Raw genomic sequence first — 7056 nt, 5'->3', positions numbered from 1 at the left:
CAAAGTAATAAAAACTATAGCGTCAGAGATTTTAAACTCTGGACCCCTTATATGATAATCATTGCTCCACTGTGTTGAATAATTCCACTATGTTTTGTTCTGAATGCACTGAAAGAAACATGTTTAATGAATCAGTTCCTTGACAATTCAGTCACAGGCTCATGATTCAGTTTCAATTCATCAGTTGTTACTTAGGATGGAGCAACAGTACTGCTATAATCAGACAGACTTTACCTGAAAAAAGAATGAAAAATTATTAAAAATACAAAATCTGGGGTTACTACTTAGAAAACAGAGAAACAGCATCCAACATGAAACATTTAAGGAAGGATGGACTCAGCTCTGGATCAACTTAAAGAACATACAGTCTTGCATTGGGTGGGATTTTTTTTTTCCCTTAGGATGAATTTCTTTTATCTCAGAAAATCCCACAAAAATAAAAATAAATAAATAAATAAAAAAAATAAAAAAAAACTGAAGGATTTCTTGAATGACTGATTCTTTTACCACTTGAATTCTAGAAGAGCTAGAATCTGAATTCTAAAAGAATATGATCAACATCATGAGCAGCTATACTGAAAATATGTAAATAATAAAATGTATGTATATACAGAACAGTCTTCTGCACTTTATTTTCTGTATTTTGTTGCTGTAAACACTGCAATTTCCCCACAGTGGAATCAGTAACATCTTATCTTATCTTATCTTATCTTATCTTATCTTATCTTATCTTATCTTATCTATCTTTTCTTTTCTTTTCCTATACTCTCTTGTCTTATTTTATTTTATCTTGTCTTGTCTTATGATTCCAGAAGATCTAGAATCCAGATGAAGAGATTCAGAAGCTAGAATCTTTTCAAAAGCTTTTTCCATTTCTTTTTTTTTTTTTTTTTTTTTTTTTAATTTTTGTGACTTTCTCAGAAGTAAAGGAAATTAATCCTCTGAAGAAGAAAAAAAATCACACAAATGCTGCATACAATATCTGGTTTCCAGAATCTGGATCCAGATTGTAAGAGAAGGAAAGATTCTTCTCCTCTTCTTCTGTAAAAAAAATAAAAATAAATAAAATAAAATAAAATCTTCAAGTCATATGTGCTGTTGTTTTTGAGTTCCAGATGCAGACAGACAGACACACAGACAGACAGACAGACAGACAGACACACAGACAGACAGGTCTTATTACACTACATTTGCAAGGACAGGTGAAAAAAAGGTTCATGAATGATAAGAAACACTGACATATGGATACAATTAAACAACCTGGACGTCAAATAGATACATTCACTCATACATAAGTTATGGATTTACATTATTTATGTACGAAGCACAGTGTATAGAGAGGAAGGAGAAAAACCACAGGAATGGCAATGACCAGAAGAACACAATCATCCATGATTAAACACATGACAAGTCCAATAGTTGATGGATTTTTCTTGAGTTGTTTAACAGAATCATCCAATCGTCTTTGAGGCTGATATATTATAAAATAAATCAAAGTACCACTGACTTTTCTGACTTTTTTTTTATTATATCATCCTTCATCTCCGCTTTCTGATTCATCGGGTGAATTTATCCTTGACTTGCTTTGTGCGTGTGCTTCGTCCATTTCTCAGCTTTTCTCAGTGACACTATTATGTGCTTTGAAGGTACGGGTACAGGTCAGTCTTTTCCAGGAACACCTTAAAAAATGCTGTCATCCATGGGTTTTTCCTGTCACTGTTTCATCTACACAGGTGCCGTACCTTCTTAATCATCACATTAAATATGAACCGTTTCTTGTCCTTGGACTCTTTAAACTGGTGTCTGCTTAAGTGCTCCCTTTTCCCTCAGCTTTCATCCATAGTCACATTCGAATTCACATGAGAAAAATTAAAACATTCTGTGTCTGTCATCTTCATGTCTGTCAGCAGCTGTTGCCTTCACATTCATCTATCCTGATTTCTTCCCAAAAAATACCCACTAAACTAAAGGCACACATAAAAAAAAAAAAAAAAGAAAGAAAGAAAAACAATGATTGCAACCATTATAACCATCGCCTTTGAGGTGATTAAAGTCTCCCATGAGAGCTGCTCCATTATTTTCATTTATTTGAGCTGTAAAACTGCAGGAGGCAGAAAAAAAGGGAAAGTCACATCCACATCTAACCCCTCTACCTCATGAAAACAACATGGACAGTCTTACATCATGGAGCACATTTCCTCACATAAAAGTCATGTGCAGGTGTTGAAGACATCGTCTAAAAAAACTATTGCACACAAAGTCTTTATAAGACAACTGTAAAACATTACCGTCACTGTTTTGTGCTGCTAACCCTATAGAAATATTCAAGGAATGCTGTGTGTTATGTGGAATTTGTTTTGTGCTGTGTTTGTCATTGTCACTTGTTTATATGTCACACCATTTATTAACTGGCACAAACACAAAGGAACAAAAAGGTTAAATAAATAAATAAATAAATAAATAAATAAATAAATAAGGTGGTTTTTATTTTTTATTTTTTTTTGTCCTCTAGCCATGTGAAATGGCAAAGAAGTTTGCTGGGAAATATGTCAGTGAACAGGTAGAGGGGTGGAATAATACCCAGGAGTAGCATTAAAAATTGAAACCATTGATTGTTAATAACCCCATTTTCTTTTGGCAGGTTTTGTAAAAGTCTGCACTCCACTGTAAAAAAAAAAAAAAAAAAACATTAAAAAAAAAAGGTAATATTCTGGCAGCAGGGGCGCTGAAAAAATACTATTAAATAACAGAAAATAACCATCTCATAAAAATATGGTAATTTTCCATAATTAAAATACAGTATTTTGCCCTAAATTTACATGAGATTTTGCTTCTTCTTTTTTTTATGTTTAATAAAGAATATTTACATGTATTAAAACAATCAAATTACCTATAAATATCTATCTATCTATCTATCTATCTATCTATCTATCTATCTATCTATCTATCTATCTATCTATCTATCTATCTATCTATCTATCTATCTATCTATCTATCTATCTATCTATCTATCTAATTTTCAGTGAGACTAAGTTGTACAATCCACTGATAAAAACTGTATTTGGACAGTTTATCAGTGCTTATACATGTTATACATTCACAAAAATACATTTATTCAACATTTTAGCTGTGAAACCTCCCATAATTATTACACAAGATATTTGTCAATTAACAAACAAGTCTTGTTAAACTTGCAGAACAAATACTTCTTTTACGGTTAATTGTCAGTAATTTTATTTCATTTTATTTTTATTTTTCACAGTATTAAACTTTAAATTAACAGTTTAATCTCATAAATAGAAAAGAAGTATTTGAGAAATGAAGATGTATTTGCAAGTGTATTTTAACTGTATTTTTCTGTGAAAATAAATAAATAAATAAATAAATAAAATAATGAAATTTTTTTGGTTATTCACAGTTACAGTTTTTTGTGTTATTATACATTTGACATGTAAGATCACAGTCTATTTTTGTCAGATCTTTGATATTTTCCAGTATCTTAAAAATACAGGAAAAATCTGTAAAATAAACAGTAAAAATTCTGTTAAATAACAGATTTTTATTTTTATTTTTTTTTTTTACAGTGTATTGTGAATTGAGGCCTACGGTGTGATGTTATAAAAAACCAGAGAACAATGTTAGGCCATCTTTCATGCACCACATTCAGTCAAGCTGCTCAAAAATAAAGAAAATAACTTATTTCAGTCACATGGTAAACACAGTTTACCAACAGTGTAAAAAATGCTGTAAAATTGCAGCAACATCTCAAGGAAGAGTATGTAAAACACTGTACAGTGTCGCCCCACAGTCTGAAAACATCATGTGTTTCTCTCAATGGTTGGAAGTGAGTGTGTCTAGTATACGTCTGTTTTTTGTAACTTCAGTCATATCCACCAATGGGTAAATCTGGCCTCTCATCTCGTACGTCGTTTATCCTTTTAAAGCCTTAAAATGTCTGCCTGCAATTTTTTTTTGTTGCTTAAATTGATCATGAAAAGGTAAGAAAGTGTGCTGTGAGTACATGATTTTACCTATTTTCCCTGAGAATACTTGGAACTGTCAATATCTGGCAGTTATTTACAATTTACTGCATGTTGTAAGAGTGTAACAGCGGTTTAAAATGAAGGAAAAACACGGAAATGGAAGTTGAAATGAAAGTTGATGTATTCACTTGTACCAAATTGGCTATTTCCTTCAAACTTCCATAATGATACCATATTGCCTACAAAACTCAACATTTCAGCTTTCAGAAAACGTTGGAACTTTTCCAGCAGAACAAATTGTGACAGAATTACAGTAATCTGAAGTACAGTCATACTAATGTGTCATCAACGCCTCACTCGGTTTTAAAAGCCAGTGTACTTGTTCTACATCCCCTACAAATAACTAAACTAAATATAAACGTATTTCTTGTGGTACACTTATGAAATGTAAGTCCAGCTGTTTTGGAATTGAAGACTTCATCTCACACCTCTGGGAAATTAGAATCATGCTGTTATGAAACTGACTCCAACAGTGCAGTACATTTGTGAATCTACATGCCTGCTTCCGTCCATTTGTGCCATCACAGAGATGTCAGAATGTCTATAATTACCTATAATTGAAAAGTTGAAGTTTTATCGCAGCAAAAGTTGTTCTGTAACCCTACTCCTATTCTTACATGACTGATGGAAAGTAACAAGTAACTTTGAAACTTTTTAATTTGGGCTTATCAACCTCTAGTTCTTTATATTTCCGGCGTTTCATCCAACCAGCTGACAGAATGACCCTTTGTCTGAATTTGTATACAGGTATATAAAAAAAAAAATTGTGTTTTTGCTTTGAAGCAAGTAGATAAAAATTGACTGTGCACATAAAATAGATAGACATGTAGGTGTGATGCAAATTTGTGACAAAAGGCATCATGGTCAACAGTTGGCCTGATCACAGTCAAGGGTACCAGAAAGGGTGCACATATAGATAAAAAATACTAATGCTCTATCAAAAAATCAGACAGGCCATTTTATTTGTCTGATATTTCCCTGTTAAAGTCCAAAATATTTTTGTATTATGGTGTCTACTAAAAATTTCGCAGGCTTGTACCCCTGTCAAATCAGAAATTATCGGGTGTACGGACACTCCAGCCTAATAGCCTCCATATTTAATGCCTACAAAAATATACAAATGTTTCAGCACTCAGGATAACCATGCATTGTTTATTCTATAGATGTCGTGTCCAAAGCATGCGTGCTGAAAAATTCCATATATTGACAGAAACAATAAAATTAGACCCACATATTTTGATATGGTGTACGGACACTACTTGGTGTACGGACTCTACCAGATTGGAATGGAAATCTGGTTTACCACATGGTCGCATCTCTGTCAGATCTGTAACTAAGTCTTCCTGGGACAGGAGTAAATAAACATTTGTGAACAAGTTATAATAATATATCTATAAGGCACATACGCCTTATTATTGATGGAAGTATATTGGTGTACGGACACTAGTACATGAGTTTTGGTGAACAACGCACCATTGAAAACATGCGGTTGGACGTAAACATCCATTTGCCACATTGTTACCAAATTTTCTGCAGCCAGGGAGCAGACCAAAATCTGTCTAGTTGTGCATATTTAGTCATAATAATACTTAAATAACAGGTTCCCATTCTATTATTACAATTAAAGGGCTGTAAAAGAAGGGTTTTCAGAACAAAATGGTTGATTGTCTTAATACTGAAAATAAGAATTGATAATCAAACAGCTGTTCAACAAAAATGATTAATAAATGAAAAGCAATGTGAGGTGTGTATTTTGTAATAAAAAAAGACACAGGAGTTGAGTAATAATTATTTATTGTGTTACAAAACATTATGCACAATAATTTTGCTCTCTTATAACAATAAAATTGTGCACATGTTTTCACGCTCACTGGGTCACCATTTTATCAGTTTTTATCCGATTTTCTTCAAATTTGGAGGATTGCGAGATCTAGTAATAAGATGGCCAAAGAAACATTTTGGGAATGGTTTTGGGGGTATCTTTTTGCAATACTGATTAATAACTGATGCAAATATACTTGTGCACCTTGATTGTGATCAGGCTGAGTAATGGAAAACTAATAAAATACATTTTCTCATCTCAGGAGATGGTGATGGTTTTATTGATGCCAAACAATTCTCTTCTGTGTCCTGACTAGGTACGTATCGAATATGCCCAAACTGGCATTGGGGGAATACATACGCTGTCATGGCTGATTCTGTCATAGAACTGGTTTGATGCTAATTTGTGACAGCTGACATAAGGGCAATGGCAGATTTACCTTTACCTTTAATTTATGCGCCCCAACGCTCTCCTATCAGTTGTATTGTGGGGATCTACTGTGCACATGCCATTTATGACAAGGGTCTATATCAGGGGCGTCAAACTCATTTTGGTTCAGGGGCCATATTTAGCCCAATTTGATCTCAAGCGGGCCAGACCAGTAAAATAATGACTTAATAACCTATAAATAATGACAAATCTAAGTTTTTCTTTTTGTTTTAATACAAAAAAAACAATTAAATTATGAAAATATTTACATTTTACAAAAAAGATGTAAATAACCTGAAAAAAAAAAACAGAAATTTCATTTGAAAAATTAGTGCAATTTGAACAATATTATGCCTCGACTTATTATTTGTACATGTGCATTACACACAATGTTACATAAATATTTGGTAACAGGCAGAATATTGTTAAAATTTTGGAGTTTGGAACTAAACTTTGAACAATTTCTACAATATTCCATCTGTTATTATTAACACAACTACAGTTCACAGTGGATCCGTAAATGCACAAAACATTTAGTAACAGGTAGAATATTGTTCAAATTGCACATTCGGGGTTGTTCATCTTTGTTTTTATCCATATATTTATTTTCATTTTATTGTGAAAGAATAGTTTTGTAAATGTAAGTATTTTCACAGTGTAATGTTTTTTTTTTTTTAACTTAAATTTTTTCCACATAATTTTTCACAAAAAAAAATTTGTTCTCATTATTTATGGGTTATTGTGTTGTTATTTTTACTGTAG

The sequence above is a fragment of the Sphaeramia orbicularis genome, chromosome 5, assembly GCF_902148855.1.
Source record: "Sphaeramia orbicularis chromosome 5, fSphaOr1.1, whole genome shotgun sequence".
Lineage (NCBI taxonomy): Eukaryota > Metazoa > Chordata > Actinopteri > Kurtiformes > Apogonidae > Sphaeramia > Sphaeramia orbicularis.
The sequence above is the reverse complement of the archived record's forward strand: the minus strand, read 5'-3'. Positions refer to the sequence as shown.